Below are 20,134 nucleotides of genomic sequence, written 5' to 3' on the forward strand. Positions count from 1 at the left end.
GGAGGTTGAAGTGGTTAATGTATGTTTTGTAATAATATCAAAATCTACAAAGTAACTAAAAACTAAAGGTTTTTGTAGTGGGAGTAAAAGTACAATATTTAAATCCGAGTTGTAGTGGAGTAAAAGTAAGATATTGGAAATGCCCGAGTAAAGTACAAATACCACAAAATTGTACTTAAGTGCAGTACTTGTCTACTTGAGTAAACGTATACTTCACAGCACTGGTATAAAATTACCAGTGTGCTCATCATGGCGCAGCGCTCATGCAGAGACACTGCAAAGACGAAGCGATTTGGCAACAGAGAGAGAACTGTGTGTTATTGAGCGTAATGGACATTTGCATAAAGGATAAACAAACATGGGGGGGGGGGGGGGGGGGGGGGTGGCAGGAAAACAATTCTCACGTTGTTGCGTCTTCCTCCAACCTCTCTCTGTCTCTCCCTTCCCTTCCTTCTTCTTGCCTCTATCCCCGAATACCCCGATCCCACCATCCCCCCCCCCTCCCTCCCTCCCACTACTCCCCCTCCCCTCCCCCCTCCTGTGTGTTTTGCATAGCTTTTATCTGGGCTAATGCAGCAGTAGCAAAGCAAGCCATGCTAATTTTAACAGCAAAGCCTTTGCCAACACAACCAGCCCGCCCTCCCCCACCACCCCCCGTAACACACGCCAGGCCACTGGCCAGCTCTCCTACGGCTGGGCTTCTGTGCATGTTTGTCAACGCTGCGGCGCTAAAGATGTGGCATTTGTACTGCAGAGAGAGTGAGAGAGAGAGAGAGAGAGGGGGGGGGATGAGCTGGACCATATGGAGGAATAAAAAAGACAGGGTGGGTGAGTGAGTGAGTGAGAGATAGAAAAGATATGGGTCTTCTGCAATAACACGGCTGTCCCCTCTTTCTTGGAGTGACAAATACAACCTTTAGTTGTTGCTATAATTAGAACGGGAGGACATGTGACTGAATGGAAGACAGAGGAGGAGGCAGAGGGGAAAGAAAACAGCAAAACAGACAGCAGCCAAAAGACGCATGATGCAAAAACACTGTAGGCATATGGTGCACGCCCACGCACGCACAAGCGCGCACACGCACACACACACACAGCCCCACACACACGCACGCACGCACAGCATAGCACAGGAAAAGGCTACCTCTGAGAGTGAATAAATGGACCAAAATTGACAATTTTTATGAACACTCCTGTTAATGCGTCACAATGCGACGTGATGCAACACATTGTGAGCATGAAGATCGGCTATTTTCAAATGACCAAAATAGGGCTGAAGTGGTTCATGCGTGTGTTGTAACAATAATCTACAGTGGTATCTGTAGTGGAGTAGAAGTAAAAGTACTGGAAATTGGAAATAGAATAGGCCTATACTCAAGTAAAGTACAAATATCTCAAAATTGCACTTAAGTACAGTACCCCCCCCCCCCCCCCCCCCACCACCACCACCACACCACCTTCTCACAACCACAAGGTTCTGCCGCTGGGAAGCATTGGTACTGGAAAGTAACTAAGTACATTTACTCAAGTGCAAAATGTTGAGGAGGTACTTTAAACTTCGTCAGAGTATTTCCAAACTCCTGCACTTTTTCTTCCACCCGACTACGCCTCAGAGCCAGCCGATCTACAAGCTGAAGCTTGTACTAGATCTGCTATACACTATATACATTTGAAAAATTGTGAAATGGGACATTCTGCATAATGAGTACTTTTTACTTTTGGCAGGACTTTAAGTGCATTTTGATACCAATACTTTTGTACTTTTACTCCAGTAAATTCTAAATTCCTGACGTTTACTTGTAACAGAGTATTTCTGCATTGCGGCATTGGTCTGTGTGTCTGTTTTTGGTTCATACCTATACATATTATGTTCTGTTCTTTCAGAAATATTGAACATTTACAGTCGGCTCGGACAATTTGTTTGCCACCGGTGATCTATATACTTTATATGATGCCGCCATCAATATATTTGATTTACATGTATAATTGTTTGACTGTCCATCAAAATATAGAGTAGACTCGTCGATAAGAGGAAATGGATAAAGCTCGGTTTATATTTATACCGCAACATGTTGTGAGCTTGTTCATCAATGCCGGCCCTGAGCAATTTGGTGCCCTAGGGAGGATTTTTCGTGATGCCCCCTTGAAAAATGACCATGGCCCCCTTGTGTTCTAAAGCACTGTTTGTTTGTTTTTGCTTGGTGGATGCCCCCCCTCCCCTCATGATGCCCTAGGCAACTGCCTGTTCTGCCTGATGGGAGGGCCGGCCCTGACTGTTCATGGGCTGTACATGGGCTATTGTCATGCAGAGTGTACACCTGTGCTAATGGAGAAAGCAGAAATCATGCAAATTGTGAGACAAGCATGACATTTAGGCTGGTTGTTCTCCAGGGGTTGTTGATCAAATCTGCACGATTGGCTATTTGAAAATCCAACATGATGGCCGCCAAGCTGGCCTCTCGGAGTAGATACGTTTCATGAAAATGTATGTTGTTTGTTGTGTTTTAAGGTATTCTAGAATATTTATTTTGTTTTAATAGTTAATTAAAACATTAATTAACTTAAAGGAGAATTCCATGCTAGAAGGCTTTCTTACCTTTCTTTGTAGTCATTACGTCCCCACCATAAGAGGTCCAGGTGTTTTTTTGTGCAAAAGCTCCTTATTGGCTATTTCCCCTACCATAAGCCCTCAATGAATTGCATTGAATGGAATGGGAATTGAATGGGGGTATGGGGTGTTGTGCTAATTCGCTTATTTCCATCGAAATAAGTAGTAAAGTGTGCCGCTTGGGATATTATTTTCATTATGAAGAGAGGATATATACAAAAAAAAATTTGAGCGATGGAAATAAGCGTATTAACACCCCATAGCCCCATTCAATTCCCATTCAATTCAATGCAATTCATTTAGGGCTTATGGTAGGGGAAATAGCCAATAAGGAGCACAAAATAACACCTGGACCTCTTTGGTGGGGATGTAACGACTACAAAGAAAGGTAAGAAAGCCTTTTAGTATGGAATTCTCCTTTAATGTTAAGTGTTAATAATGATTAACACTGGCATAATAATTTTAGCGACGTAATTTTACATTAGTAATGGGAAAGTGACGGGAAAAAAGATTGCCAACAGAACTTTATTGGAAAATGTATTATCCAAGAACACAAATATAAGTGTACTAAAATGTTCTTCAGGTGTATTAACTCTGTGATTCCAAACTAATGAGGGCAAAAACAAGTGTGAACAGAATCCTACCTTTACAGATCATGCCCTCCTTGACGATGGCCTGCTTGCATATATCACAGCTCTTGCATTTCTTGAATGGCTTCAACTTGAAGTGGTGCGTGTGGACACCCTCCAACTCCTCGGGCTGAGGAAGAGAACACAGCAGAGGTCAGGTCAGGTGTATGCATGAAGGTCAGTGCATGAGTCTCAATGTTGTGGGGTTCGAGGGACCAACATTGGACCCTAGAGGGGGACAGTAACTCTGAAGAGTGTACACAAAATGTTGTACTCTCTGCACTGAACACAGATACTTTTACAATGTAAAAAAAAAAAAACTGAGTCTCCATTGTCATCGTCATAATCATCACATAAAGGCAATCAAAGTGCTAGGCAACTATCACTACATTTCCCAGAATTTCACGGGCCCCAAAAAAGATCCGATCACCAATCAGATCACCAAGTCATAGACCGGGACGTATAGGCGGAACCACCGTCCCCGACTGTGCTTTCTGGTCCTCATATACGTCCCCTCTGCGTTCTACCAGTTTCTAAATCTCCACACGAGACGGCGCTCTGCACGCCTCCACGCCCCTCGCGCCACATTGCTCTGTGCTCTGGCACCAACGTACAGTAGACTCCTTTCACCACCTGCAATGTGCTTGCATTCTTATTTATTTTATTTACTTGAATTTCGCCAATAGTATCGCCTCCCCCTATAGCAGCGGTTCCCAAACCTTTTTGGCCATGCACCCCCTGTACCTCCCGACCCCCCCCCACATGGAAATATAAATTGCATAAGCTATATAGACATATTTCCTTTTTATCCACATATACACATATATGAACCTGAATATGGCATAATATATGCAGTATAGGCTATATTCTGCATATACTTGCCATATATTGGCATACTATGTTAACATATTTAAAATAAAACCATAGCACCACCATTAGCTTTTTCATGTCGTGCACCCCCTAGAAGGTGCTCGTGCACCACAAGGGGTGCTCGTGCACCACAAGGGGTGCTCGTGCACCACAAGGGGTGCTCGTGCACCACAAGGGGTGCACGCACCACAGTTTGGGAACCACTGCCCTATAGCATCGCGCCTGCTTCCGTTTCTGAAAGCCGGCTGTTACTCACTCCGTCCGTCTATACTACAGTCTATTTCTCTTCAGAAGCGTCAACAACATTGTAACTTCGACACAGCATAACATCAGAAATGGTCGCAGAACATCCGCGTTCTGTTCCATCACCACGGATGGAGCCTACAGTACATTTTAAAAACACAGCAGAAACAGAAACTGGACTGCTGTGTATCCTTCTTCCAATTGGCTACGGCCAATACAGGTGCATGATGGGAAACCTTTTTATTTGATTGTTTTTATTTTTTTTGACGGGTGGCGCTAGATCCCGAAGGCCCGTGAACCTCTAGCTGAAAACAAAAACAAAAGGTTTTTTTTTTAAAAGTTGTGCGACCCAAACTCACACTACCAAGGGGCCCATATGCAACATGGTTGTACAGCCGCAGCGAGACCCTAACCGACACAGTCGTATACACAATATGGGGGCGGCTGCTGCTCAGCAGGCAGCGCAACAGTACAGGAACCGAAAGATTAGAGGCACACATACTACGCATGAACACACGCACGCATGCACAGAGCCCACCAGCGGAGGATGTTTTCACTTTGAAGTTGGCTAATTAAATGACTAATTAATGATGGGGAGAGAAGAAAGAGAGAGAGAGAGCTCACAGAAGCTCAGGGTGTCACAATCTCTAGAAATATGTTTCTCACACACACACGCACGCACGCACGCACGCACGCACGCACGCACGCACGCACGCACGCACGCACGCACGCACGCACATGAGCCTACAACAGTATGTGATTATACATGTGTGCTGTGTACACATGTCAAATGACATGCTTATGTAAGCGTGTGTCTGTACATGCTAATGTGTACCCGTTGAATGTGTATGTGCGTGCGTGTGTGATCGTGCATGCTATGCTTTTGTGGGAGTCAAATATCCCCCAAAAGTTTAGTATATAATTTGATTGTAGATCGAGTCGACACATTTTGACTTAAGGTTTTGGATTACAAATGGCAAAAATAAAATGGAATTCCTAAACTTGCCCTCCTTGTCATGTTGATAATAGTAATACAAACACGTGTGCATATATGTGCATGTGTGTGTGTGTGTATTGTGCGTGCTTGCATGCAAGTACATGAGTGTGTGTGTGCGTGCGTGCAAGTAGGTTGCTGAAACATCACGGATACAGCCTGAAGAGCGATAAGCTCTAGAAACCCTGCTAGGTTTTCAACGAGCCTCACAGAACAGCTTGTCCTACTCCGAGTGGAATAGTAAGAGAGTGGCGACACTAGCGTTGACTCCCATTGTGACAATGGAATGCGCCTGTATTAAAAATATGACTTGAGTAAAAGTACATAAGTATTGCCATGAAAATACCTGCAGTGTAGCAATACCTGTAGTGTCAATGTGTTGTGAGCTTGGAGATCGCCTATTTTCAGATAGCTGAAATAAAACATAGGGCTTCGTTGGTTACGTATGTTTTGTAATAATAATCTAAATCTGGTGAGTAAAGCAGTCAAATTATTCCAAATTAAAACCAGTATAGTAATAATAAAATCACACCCGTGTGAAGTGAGTGGTGCAATTCTGTGTGGGGGTCCCCGGGAGTTCCAGACCCACAGGATGCCAGGGTGCCGGCCCGTTTTTTCTGGCGAGCCGCCCCGCTTCCGAAGCGGTCGAGAAATGACAGAGTTAACGTGTGGGGCCCCCAGGGGGTCCCTCTACTGTACCGTCACACCCGAAAATCATCATATATACAGTTAATATGTGTGTGTGTGTGTGTGTGTGTGTGTGTGTGTGTGTGTGTGTGTGTGTGTGTGTGTGTGTGTGTGTGTGTGTGTGTGTGTTTGGATGCACAACAGTGAAACATGGTGGTGAAAACCAACCAAGCTATTTCGGAGTGGTTGCACCACTCAAAAACACGTGAATGAGATGATTGTGCTTTACCCTTCTTTACCCCACTCTCTCTCTCTCTCTCTCTCTCTGAACAACCCCGCTGCTAAGTCATAATAATGATGTCATTTCCTCTGTGTATTTATGCAGCTGGTCCAGGCAGGCCCAGGTCGCTCTCGTCTGGCGTATACGTCTCAATATGTTACACGTTTTGTTCTGTGTCCTCCCGTGACTTTCACTGGACGAGTCTGGGACGCCAAGGACAAAAAAGTATGTGAACTGGGAGTCTGGGACGAGTGGAATAACTCTCAACGAATGAACACAATTATGTTCAAGGAAGGAAGATTCAGGAGGTATGCAGTATAGGTCCAAAAACAGTTACAGTACTTTTCGGGGGAAATAACGTGCGTTCCCACGGATCAAATTGAGTTATTACTTAGTCACAAGTTCTTGTTAACTCTAGATGGATATTTCGTCATGTTTTTAATAACCGGTAAGACGCCCTGAGGGCGAGAAGCGACAAGGGCCATGTCGTGCTGAAACAACAGAGCTTCTTAATACGGCACAGTTGAGAAGCAGGAGTTAAACTATTAATCTGGTGTCGGTGAGGTCAGATGTAGAGTTGCTGGCCGGCTCCATATATGCAGATCTAGTGTGTCAAACCATGTATGCGCTATCCAGGGTTTGATGAGGTCAGTGTCGTGATCTTCATATATGGAGATCCAGGTGATGATATAGTCAGCTCCACGTATGGAGATCCATGGTTCATTTGCAAGTGTGACTCGCGTCGCGGCAACCACACTGGTTATCAGGACACAATATGGCCATATATTGACATTCCCATATATGGGGAAGGGCCCGTGGCGATGTCGTCTACGTCCCAGCGCAAAATGATCCGCTCATGAATAACTACCCGATTAAGACAGATGCCTTCCTGTGCTGGCGGGCCAACATGGACATCAAGCTGGTCACAAGCCGCCATCTCATGACCCAGTACCTCACCAAGTACGAGCCCCATTCTGAGACGCTCAAGGAGGTTACGGAGAAGTTGCAGAATCGCGACAACGCTAGGTCCGGTGATGCATTTGCCATGGCACTGGTCGGCTCTGTGGGGGATCGCGACTACATATATGCCCATTTATGGAGATCCCTGATGATGTCACGAGGCGTGACCAATGAACCAGCAGGAAATGCACGTCGTTTTCATAGTAAATGCGACCCACAGTCGCAACAAAAGTAGCAGATCACAACATGCAACAAGTATTTCGCTATACTTTTGCACGTCAAAATGTAAAAGAGGGCATTTATTCATGAAAAAGTTTTCCGCCCAGACTTTAGGTGCTGTGATGTCCATGAGCTCATCGGTGCGGTTAGGGTTCTGCAGACCCCCGCCCAATGCCCCACCCAACCCCTCCCTCCCACTCCGTGTGCCGCAGCCAATTTGGCTCAAAGCTGATTTATAAAAAGTGTATTTCTCAGCATTTTCTCTCTCTCTCTTTCTTTTTTGCTCTGCTATCTTCCTAAATCTTAATGGCTTTTGTCACACTGTGCGACACACTCGCTAAGCTCCAGAGAGCTGCGGCGGCTGACCTTGGAGCTCCGCGGAGCCGGGCCGAGGTAGGCCAACGGCGGAGCTGCTAAAAGCTATAGCTACCATGCGGCCCGTTGTTATACCCTGGGCCCCAAACAGAGTGTGTGCGTGTATTGTGTGTGTGTCAGTGTTGATTTCGTCGACTAAAACGATGACGAAAAAAAATATTTTCACTGAGGAAAAGTCAATGGAAACTAAATGAATACTAAGCTGTGATGACTAAAACTATAAGACTAAATATATTGACTATTTCGACAACAAATAAAAAAAACTAGACTAAAATGTTAGGGACTAGTGGACAAGAGATCCAGTACAAGTCATTTTCGACGTCTAAAATCCTATGATATTCGACTAAAACATTCCAGGTGACTAAAATATGACTAAAACTAAATGAAGTTTTATTCCAAAGACTATGACTAAACTAAAATAGAAATGTGCTGCCAAAACAACACTGGTGTGTGTGTGCGCACGCACGCACGCACACACACGCGTGCGTGCAAGAGTCGTGCGCTATAAGCACAGAACGGTCAACTCCACTCCACTGATACCCAAGTGGAGGCACGCATTGCTGCTTGTCTGGCTGACATCTCGGCGTGGATGTCGACAAACCACCTGAAGCTCAACCTGGACAAGACCGAGCTGATGTTCCTCCCGGGGAAGGGCTGTCCGCACCGAGACATGGCCATCACCATTGATAATGCTGTGGTGACCTCAACTCGGACTGCGAAAAATCTGGGTGTGACCCTGGACGATCAACTGACGTTCTCGGCAAACATCGCATCAGTGACAAGGTCCTGCAGATTCCTCCTCTACAACATCAGGAGGATTCGCCCCTTCCTCACGGAGAAGGCAGCCCAGGTGCTCATCCAGGCTCTCGTCATCTCCCGCCTGGACTACTGCAACTCCCTCCTTGCTGGTGCTCCGGCATCTGCCATCAGACCTCTGGAGCTTGTTCAGAAAGCTGCGGCTCGTCTGGTGTTCAACCGCCCCAAGTTCTCCCACACAACCATCCTTCTCCGTTCTCTACACTGGCTCCCCGTAGCGGCCCGCATCCAGTTCAAAACCCTGGTGTTAGCCTATAGGGCAGTGAAAGGAACAGCTCCTTCCTACCTCCGGGCTATGGTCGATGCCTACACCCCTGCCCGACCACTTCGGTCTGCCACCTCGGGGCGACTGATTGCCTCGTCACTCAAGGGTCCTTCTGGCCGATCCACACGGTCACGACTCTTTTCTGTTCTGGCCCCACAGTGGTGGAATGAACTCCCCACTGATGTTAGGACAGCAGAGTCACTGCCCATATTTCGCCGCAGGTTGAAAACCCACCTCTTCAGGAAACACTACCCTTCCTCTCTGCCTGACCTACTTGTTGTTAACTAGTTGTACGAACGCTTGTTTTCTATTGTTGTATTGTTTATTGGATCTTGTTTAGTCGATACACTTAATTGTTTTAGCTCATGCTCATTTGATTTAGCTATTTTGTCTCATCTGGTTAAGGAAATAGGTAGCTGATATATTGCACTTTTACCTTAGCGCTAGGTATACTCTTGGTTGCTTGTTTTTGCAGAAAATGCACTAAAGACTTCTGGTGATTAGTAGTTTTTGTTCCCTACCTATGTTGAATACACTTATTGTAAGTCGCTTTGGATAAAAGCGTCTGCTAAATGACTGTAATGTAATGTAATGTAATGTAATCAACTCATTAACGCAGCTGGGACAATCGAATTAGCCCAAAATATACTGAGAGAATCTGTACTTGGTTAACATTACATACTGCTATAGGCCTATTGCTCAAGGCAATGACAATGTCTTCCACCACTGTAGCTATACAGCAGATTAACCGATTTAGACCTGAGAAAAGATTCTACAAATGCCTTCTAAATCCTGACAGTTTTCTGACAGTCGTTCTTAAACAAGGACCCCCAAAAATATAATTGTGTAATGTAATTGGCCGCCGACCCCCAACTGAAAATATGTTGTTCCAGTGAACATTTTTAGGTTTTAGATATTTTAGATTTTTAGCAGTGGGGGACACTGGGCTCACTTCCTTCCTGGACTACAATTCCCATAATCCTTTGGTGCACTGCTCCACCTTGTGGATAGGAAGTATCATGGTCACGTGATTGTGATGCGCCATGACACTTTCATGGGAGCCAAATCTCGCACCGGAAGTTACATGATACAAAGGGGTGAATGGAGCAAGCTTCAGTCATTCAGAAATAGTGTTTGTTCATGAGCTGGTCACTGAGCTCTCATTGACTCCAGTGCATTCTGCCGAACTTCCGGGTGTAGTTTGGGTCCCATGGTGCGACGAATCTGCCGTCTGGAATTGCGTGATAGCGAAAATGACGTTGGGGACTTTACCTCCATTACATATACCTTGATGTAGTCCAGGAAGCAAGTGAGCCCAGTGTCCATGATATCAGAGACACTGGGCTCACTGCTAAAATCTAAAATATCTAAAACCACATATTACACACATAAAGACCCCAGGAAAGTGTTCTAAATCTTCTAAACGTCATTAACATATATTTTTTTGCAAAGTTTTTTTTTGAAGTCAGAAATGAAGACAGATGTATAGCCATCTGGTCAAAACCACAGAGAGCTCCCTAGATTACACATGAAGGAACTGTTTTTCCATGTCATACATGCACCTGACACTGTGATTTTATATACCTGCTGCTTTTTTATATTATGCTGCAGATGTTTTCCACCTGCACAAGAAGCATGCATGTATGTCTTCCATAGTGCCACCCTATCCACTGCTGACTTTCAATGATTCACCTCCTCCTGTATACTAGACTTTGTATATTTGATTTGTCTGTGCCTTCCTCTTACTTCGCTTGTCCTGTGCTCCCCTCTTCTCCATTCCCTTTACCTATATAACTCCTGTAACTGCAACGTTGATGTATGTATGTACATGTATGTACAATGTTGATTTTGGACCATCAACATCTGTTGGAATGGCGATGTCATAACATAACATAATGTTGACATGGCACACTAACTATATCAAGAACATAAAAACAGGGCACTTCAAGTCAAAAAGGTTGCCGACCCCTGGCCTAGTCTCGCAAAGCCACTTTACACCAGTGGTGGAAAAAAGTATACTCAAATGTTTCACTCAAGTAAAAGTATCAATATTGCAATATATAACTAGTTACAAGTCAAGTACGGAATTCAAAATAAGTAAAAGTACAAAAGTATTGGCACCAAAATGTAGTACCAAAAGTAAAAGTACTCATATCATTGTGCAGAATGTCCCATTTAAAGTAAAAAAAAACTTTTGAAAATAGCATACCTACAAGCTCACAATGCATTGCGATGCGACGCATTGTGTAGCTTGTAGATCGGCTATTTTCAAGTAGCCAAAATGTATATAGGGCTGAAGTGGATAATGTAATGTATATTATTGTCTCCACCAGGCCGAAGGCATGGGGAGAGAGTATGTTTTGCACTCCGTCCGTGTGTGTGTGTGTGTGTGTCCGTCCGCCCTTCCTTCCGTCCGTCCGTTACCAGCTAATCTCCGGCACCGTTAACCCGGTCGATGCCAAACTTTGCACACACACTCCCTGGATGCCAACGATGAACCTCTGCCCCACATGTTCCAGAACGGCCTGTTATAGCGCCACCATGAGGCAGCTTTTCACATTTTTTACCTAAAACTGCACCGATCTGCGTGAAACGTTGCATGCACACTCCCTAGAGGCCAAGGACAAACCTTTGACCTGCATTTTCCGCATCTGCCTTTTATAGCGCCACCAGGAGGCAGACTTTTGTAAAACACATTTTTTGATATTACTCCTCCAGATTCTGTCCAAAAATCTCACAAATCGTTACACAGTATCTCTATGGTCATGTGCTCAAGTCGGATCTGTCCGATATTTCATATTCCATCCTAATTGGCTATAATTGGCTTTCACAGTTTGCAAGATTGCCCCGTTTTGAACAAAAGCCTCAAATCATGAACGCAGCATGCAATTTCCTTGAAATCTTTCACACATTTTCTTACTAGGCTGAGGAATATATCCCACCCTTTTCACATTGGCCTGTTATAGCGCCACCAACAGGTTGATTTTTGCAAAACACATTTTTGGAACACAATGCCTCAAATCATCAAATTGCCATACAATGCTGCATTTCCTCAACAAAATGAAGATAATTGTTGCAAAAAACTAACAAACAAAAAAACATGTTTATATTACTCCTAAACATTTTGCCAAACATCTCACACAGTCATATCCTCCTGGTGGAGACCTGTGCCCAGAAGGGCACTTTTTCTAGTTTGGCTCTGAGATGTAGTGGCGTAGAAGTAAAAGTATTGTATTGGAAAAGTACAAATACCTCAAAACTGTACTCAAGCACAGTACTTAAGTAAAATGTACTTAGTTACTTTCCTCCACTGCTTTACACAAACACATAGACGCAAGCCCCCCCCCCCCCCCCCCCTCTGCCCATCTCTCACAAACGCACCTTTCTTCTGCCCGTTTGTTGACGCAACGAACAGCAGTTTAATGTTAAGTAGAAGCAGCCCAAATGCACAGTGAAACCATTTCTCTTTCTCCTTAAGCAAACACATTGGACTGAAGCAGCTCGAGCGCTGGTCCAGTTGAAAGGGTGCTTGTAGTTGAGATGGACAGGACGGACAGGATTTTGTGGGACAGAGCTGGACAAACACAAGATCAGCAGTGCAATATGAAAACGGTCACAGGAGTGCCATGCCACACAGCAAAATGCTGTACCCTTGACAAAAACGGACCAGTTTCAGAGTTAAAGGAGAATTCCATGCTAGAAGGCTTTCTTACCTTTAGGTCCTTCTTTTATGTAATGATTTAACCTCGCCAACGTGCACCTGTATTCAGTTCAACAAACAAAGGACCACGGCAGCGCTCCCCTCCTCTATTCAAGGCTTTCTTACTTTTATTTGTAGTTGTTATGTCCCCACCAAAGAGGTCCAGGTGATACTTTGTGTAAAAGTGCATTATTGGCTATTTCCCCTACCATAAGCCCCCAATGAATTGAATGGGGCTGTGGGGTGTTGTGCTAATTCGCTTATTTCCATCGCTCACAAATCTATTTCTTTTGTATATCCTCTCTTCATAATGTAAATAGTATCCCAAGCGGCACACTTTACTACTTATTTCGATGGAAATAAGCGAATTAGCACAAAAACCCAATCCCCATTGAGGGCTTATATTAGGGGAAATAGCCAATAATGCACTTTTGCACAAAATAACACCTGGACATCTTTGGTAGGGACGTAACAACTACAAATAAAGGTAAGAAAGCCTTCTAGCATGGAATTCTCCTTTAACACTGAAGCTGATCCTACAAACACCAAAATCCAGACCTACATTTTCTGGGAAAAACCTCTATTTTAGGCTTGTCCACAACTTTCCTTTTTTTAAATTATTATTACGAATAAAAAAAACAAATAGATAGTGAAAATAGTCTATCTCAGGGCTCGACAGTGCGACTAGGTACTCGCATATGCTACTAAAAATAGCACCGTGCGAGTTGTAAAATTAAATTTGTAGCACCGGTGCGACTACAGAATTTGACCATTCAATCGTGATAAAGACAAGGCAAGTGCACATTCTATAGTCGCGGTTCTATACCTACATTTATATTTCTTAGTACGGCGGTGTCGTTCGCCAAAAAGAGCAGATCTACAAGCTAACAACGTGTCAAGGCTCAATGCAGCGTTCATTTGAAGATCTGTCCCCTTTGCTCCCACCGCCCCGCCCCTCCCTGTGTTGCTGGCTGCTCAGTTCTCTTCCCTGTCAGCAGCGGAGCGAACGCAGCATGATAGCATAGAAGGAGTTGCTTGGACCCCGACACGTTTAATACTAAACTTATTTGGAAAGTTTGGAATGTTCAAACATCACTCGATATAACTTTTACCAAACGTGGGTGAAACAGCGTGCAGCCGTGCACGCAAAGAGTGCACGTGTGCACGCACATGTAGTGGACGGATTGATTGATAACCAAAACAACCCTTGCTTAGCACCTCGCTTACAAAAGTGTGCGCAGGCTGCGCAGCGCAATACGAATGACCGACCTGTCACCTGGCTGCCGCTGGATACATAATTTTATTACTATTAGTCAGTGGCCTGCATAACGAGTAACGGAAAAAAGGCAAAGATCCCCCCACCACCTCCTTCCACCACGCCGAGGTGTATATGTATGATGTTTTGAACTGAAGCAGTCAAAGCCAAGGAGAATGTCACAATACTAATTCACCATCGAGTAGCCTCTGCACTGAATATCACACTCGCATGATAGAACAGCAGGATACAAACGGATTGTCTGTCTGTCCATGAGCAACATGAAATGAATTGATGATTATCTATCCATCCATCCATCTGCATAAAAAACTAATAGTCTATCAGCATAAAAACAAATTGATTAGGCTATAGATTATATAAAAACAACAAAAAATCCAGATGAATATCAATATTGTGATAATTTCTGAAAAGATATTGTGATATAATATTTTGCCATATTGCCCGCCCCTGCCTCATATCACTTTATTAAAGAAAAATCACACCTGTGTGAAGTGAGGGGCACTCTTATCTGTGATTGGTTAGCTGATTTGCTCGTTTACATATGACGTAAATTTTCCTTTCAATGTCAATGGCGTTTAATGTTTTGATGTTTAATTTATGTCATATTTAGCTGAATTTTGACCTAATTTCTCCGTTCATTGTCAATGACAAATATTGAGACGTGTGGGGACTACAGCTGTATATATGAGGGGCTAGCGCAGTAGCGCCCCTCAAAAACACATTTGCTAATGAAGTAAATTAACTCCAAAGAGAGACTGCTTTTCTCTCTATAAAGCCCCTGAACAAACCTCTAATACTCAGGATAAACGCGGAGGCAGACAGATGAATGAAGGTTTCGAAGTCCCATTTTATTTGCAGAGTTCAGTACAGCTCAGATGCATGGCCGGAGCCATGCATGCACCCAGCCTGACGGCAGGACACACACTAACACACAGATAGGCATTTTCAGTAGACCTTATACAGATACAGAGACAGAGACAACAAAGGGAAGAATGCAAAGGTGATCCCAACCCCCCTTTACCAAAATGGTCATGTCTAAATAAGGTATTGGTCACCAGGAAGGACAACAGGAGACCTCTGGTCTGAATGCTCCTAGATCAGAGTAGGCCTGGCTATTTAGCATAGTTCCAGCTGTGAAGAATGGCGACTGAATGTCTAGCCTTTTGGTCCTGTAGGTGAGACCATAGTATTATCAGGCTTACTATTTTAGATGTGAATTTAGTCTGTCTATAGTTTAACATTATTTAGCGATATTAATGAAATGTGGTTCCAAAATATACGACATTCCTCCCTGGATAAACGTACTACACGTTTATCAAAAAATAAAAGGAACCACATTTGGACCTCCCTTGACACTAAGAAAAGATAAAATTAAAAACAACAGATAGGCCTAAGACAAACAAACAATTACATTAGAATTCAAATGGTTACAGAGACAAACGGAATCAAGGTTACATAACTTCTTCAGGCAATTCTCATCACATACTTTACACACATAACTAAATTTCGGTTCAGCATCAGTAGAATCTTTTAGTGTTCTATTAAAATCTAATCTGAAATGTTGATTGATTACAAATAAGCGAGATCGGGCGTGTTTATGGCTTGGGACCGCCAGGCCCAACCCTGCTAATCAACACATTAAAAACTAGTCACCACTATAAAGTGAAAAAACATCCTCACTGCTTAATTTAGGACATGCTATAACATATACGTTTATAATGCTTTGAATAAAACTCTGCTCTACTAAAGCAGTACTACGCATCACGTCCAGTTGATAACGCAGGTAAAAATACGTTAACAGGCCAGAGTCTAAGCAATATTCAACTAATATTCTCTACACGTCTCTAGGAAATTACCTCATTGTTCCATAAGTAGGCTACTCATGACTCAACTTATCAAATTATACGACAAAAACATACAATCAACATAATGCCTACTAATTCATGTTGAAAACAATATATCTTCTCTTCCAAATTTGTCTAGTATGCAATTAAAAATCACTTTCACAACAATACATAACCTCTTTGTCCATCGTCATCACGCTCGGGCAGTCAAGGCTGCAGTTCCTCGACGCACCGCCACGGAGATGTGTCCTTTTTCGGCCCGTGTCGTGTATAATGTATGATCAGTACATTGCACCGTACGGCCGCTGTTTGACACTGTCCTCTTGTCCATTTCGAAATGAATTCTACACACCTCCTCCTCCCTTCAGTCATGAATCACAACACATGACTGACAAAAGCGAATTCACGAGAACCGCAGATGGTCACCAAAGCAGACCGTAGCCCGTAGAGCAACTGCCTCGCCTTGCCAAGCAGAGCAGAGCAGAGCCGAAGAAGCGGGTCCTCCGCCTCCCTTTGACCGCTGATCGCCGAGTAGATGAAGCCAAGGATCCCCCTCGAATCGCCGCTGAGCATCGCCGCTCCTCGGGTTGGAGACACGCTGCTCCCCGCCGAGACGTGAAGAGAAGCATGGTCCCCGTCGACGCGCTGTGGAGGCCTGCTGCACTCCGTCCCGCCGCCGAGTCCAGGCCGCCGTTCACACCAGAGATCCGGAGCGCACCGCTTGCGCCATCGTCCCCATCGTCGCTGAAGAGAAGACCACTTCCTCCCGCTGTAGACGAACGCCGTTACGCCGAAAAATCAAACCAACCACCAACCGCCAAAATTAGACTGAATAAAAAAGCCCCTGACTCTCTTCTGCCTGACGCAAAAAATGCATCAAAGACACCGGTTACGTCGCACCAATTGAAGTAAATTAACTCCAAAGAGAGACTGCTTTTCTCTCTATAAAGCCCCTGAACAAACCTCTAATACTCAGGATAAACGCGGAGGCAGACAGATGAATGAAGGTTTCGAAGTCCCATTTTATTTGCAGAGTTCAGTACAGCTCAGATGCATGGCCGGAGCCATGCATGCACCCAGCCTGACGGCAGGACACACACTAACACACAGATAGGCATTTTCAGTAGACCTTATACAGATACAGAGACAGAGACAACAAAGGGAAGAATGCAAAGGTGATCCCAACCCCCCTTTACCAAAATGGTCATGTCTAAATAAGGTATTGGTCACCAGGAAGGACAACAGGAGACCTCTGGTCTGAATGCTCCTAGATCAGAGTAGGCCTGGCTATTTAGCATAGTTCCAGCTGTGAAGAATGGCGACTGAATGTCTAGCCTTTTGGTCCTGTAGGTGAGACCATAGTATTATCAGGCTTACTATTTTAGATGTGAATTTAGTCTGTCTATAGTTTAACATTATTTAGCGATATTAATGAAATGTGGTTCCAAAATATACGACACTAACTTTTCATCGTGCTCCTAAAATAATTTGTGTGCCACTAGATTTTTCAACTTAGTAGCACACGTGCTACTTGGAAAAATGCTAAGCGTCAAGCCCTGGTCTATCTACAAGCGCGATGCGAGGCATTGTGTGCTTGTAGATCTGCGATTTTCACTACTTTTGTGTGACACGCGTGCTTGTATGATGAAGAAACTGAAAGGCTGTAAATCATGAAAAAAAAAACACACACACATTTGAAACTTGGAGGTTTCTATACCAGACAGTGACGATATACAGTATAGAACTAACAACTAGTCGACTTATTCAACTAGTCGACTTATTCAACTAGTCGACTTATTCAACTAGTCGACTAGTAAATCCACTAGTCTACCCTGTTGGTACTAATTGACTAGTTGATGAGGGGAAAAAAAGATCCCCCCCCCCCCCCCCAGAATATGGCTATAGTCACCAATGTGAACAGTTTTTTAAATGTACAACTATTATTAGCCTAAAAAACAAAAACATTTTTTTTTACATAATACCGTAGGTAGGCAACTGGTCAACTAGTAAAAAGCTCTACTAACAACTAACATGACAGACGCATTCTCGGATTGAAAGGTATAACATGTGGCTTTCCAGATCTAAATGGGTTAAATGAACACATTAGACTTGTGCACGGTGACTTGTCTATAAAAAAAATTGACACTTTGCCTCAATTAGACTGTGAATGACTCATCAGTTTATACCATCGACCACCTGTTCTCTCTCTGTGTTCTCAGGATTATGTGAAAAGACTTGAATCGAGAGGAGCTACAGTATTGGTCTTTTTTCAATTTTTACAATTTCAACTTCATATTCTTATAGAATTCTCACACAATAATGTAAGACATGCATGTGGGGCGGGACCTCAGATCAGTGAACCAATAGGATCCACCGCTTTTTTCGTGCCGGCACCCGCTCCTCTAGTCCAGTCAGGGCGGAAACCCTTTTGGTGTTTTAAGGATTATGTCATACTTTAGCTATTTTTGAAAAATCTTGAAAATGTGGCACAAATCTTTGAATATATATTCTTTCACAGCAAAACTTTAACTCAAATCTTTGCTTCTGAGGGGTTCCTGGAATAACATTATTTTCAGATGGGGGTCAGTGGTCAATTACATATCATTTTTGGGGTCCTTGACATGAAATATTGAGCACCACTGATATAGAAACATAGGTATTTCAGAAAACTGTCAGGATTTAGAAGATTTTTTAAACTTCGACGTCGGGCCTAAATGGGCTAGACAAGAAACCACACAGGCTGGACCAGGCTAGGAATCACAGGTTTAGACTTTAGAGACAGACTTGTGTGAGTCTAACGAACAAACCTTAACTTTCCCCAAATTTGGCATAACTACTCAGTCAAAGGAACTGGCACTTTGCCCCTTCTTGGCTCCACAAGCTTGGTAACTGCACCTGTGAGCCAATGGGGCTGCCCCCGGCTCATTTATAAATAGCCGTCAAAGCACCTCGGTGCCACTCTGGAGCCCCGATGTTAAAGATGAGCTGGCAAAAAGCCGGCGCAGGCTGAGGCTACACCCAATCAGACGACGCGGCCAGCTGTGGTCACAGGCAGGTGCCATGGTTACCTGGCTGTCACGGCAACCGGGGGTCAGCGTGACCCGTCAAGCCATGATGGATGAGGAAAGGGCAGGAAAACATACAACCACGTGCTAGCTCTCGCTCTCTCTCTCGCTCGCTCTCTCTCTGGCACACAGGCCGGCATTGAGTTTTGCAACAACAGGAGCCCAAATGGTTCTTGAACGGCTGCCAGCTAGCATCTGGGATTCAACTTTTTATGTATTTATTTATCTTTTCAGAGAAGAGAATAAAAAAGGGGCTTCATGGGGACAAGCGAGAGGAAAAAAAGACGGTATACAAATATAACGTTGAACGCGAAACGGATATTAAGAAATTAGATGTGTTTTTGGAGTTTATCCTTTTGACACATATGTACAACTATTATGTTCATGTTTATGCATTTGTAGGCAAACATTTTTTTTTAAACATTGTCGAGGCCGAAAAGAGCTGATCGACAAGCACTGCAACACGTTGTGAGCTTGTAGCCATTTCAAATGTGAAAAGTTTACTACAAAAGATACAAAAATGTCCCCATAGGAGACATCATCATCCCCATAGGGGATTAATTAAGATTACGTTTTACGTCCCCGTAGGGAAATGTATTTGTTTCCCTAGAGATCAATCACACAAAGAGTCTGGGTGTTAATTCCACTTTTAGGAAGTCTCATTTGTACACTCGCGAGATTTCAGGGTTAATGTGTGTATTCTACTGAATGTGTGTGCGCTGCTGAAAGGGGTGGCGACAGTATAGTACCCAAACAATGTCTATTTAACAATGTTCTTTCTTTCTAACTGCTAGCGAGAGAGAGAGAGAGAGAGAAGCTCGCTTGCGTGTGGATGACTGCCAGAAAGTCATCTAACTGGATACACAGGGGCGTGATGATGAAGATACTAAAGGCTTTAGCCTACTTACGGTGTCCCCTCCCTATACTGTACCTACCCCGTCCATAGGGAGTATAGGGACCACAGCCAAGACGACGATCCTAGACTGCAGCAAAGAGCGAGGAGGAGTTGCAGTGGGTGTGTTGCAAAGGGAAACCCTCTCATCACCCCCTTTTCCTCTTTCATTAGAGTCCTGGACCCATGCACTTACAGTTGGGTGCCACCGATATTGTCCCTTATCATTTGACCCATTTAGGCCTGACCTCAAAATTTTAAAAAAATTAAAAATCCTCCAGTTTTCTGAAATAAATATTTTCACGATTTTTCAAAAATAGCAGACCTACAAGCTCGTAGCGCGCCACTCGGTGGCGCGCTATGAGCTTGTAGATCTGCTATTTTTCAATAGCTAAATTATAACATAATGTTTAAAACACCAACAGGGGTTCCCGCCCAAAATGGGTTAACTGTCCTTTTGCGCAGATCACA

General features: G+C 43.9%; 1 long non-coding RNA gene across 2 annotated transcripts in view; it reads right to left on the reverse strand.

The window, feature by feature from the left end:
- Positions 1–3,252: 3,252 nt before the first annotated feature.
- The window catches only part of LOC306917362, a 92,189-nt gene continuing 75,307 nt past the window's right edge, over positions 3,253–20,134 (reverse strand). For both annotated transcript variants that reach the window (XR_013789156.1, XR_013789157.1), the window contains exon 3: positions 3,253–3,367. This is a non-coding gene — a long non-coding RNA (uncharacterized lncRNA). The remainder of the gene's footprint in view (positions 3,368–20,134) is intronic.

The sequence above is a fragment of the Electrona antarctica genome, assembly GCF_951216825.1.
Source record: "Electrona antarctica genome assembly, chromosome: 24".
Taxonomy (NCBI): Eukaryota; Metazoa; Chordata; class Actinopteri; order Myctophiformes; family Myctophidae; genus Electrona; species Electrona antarctica.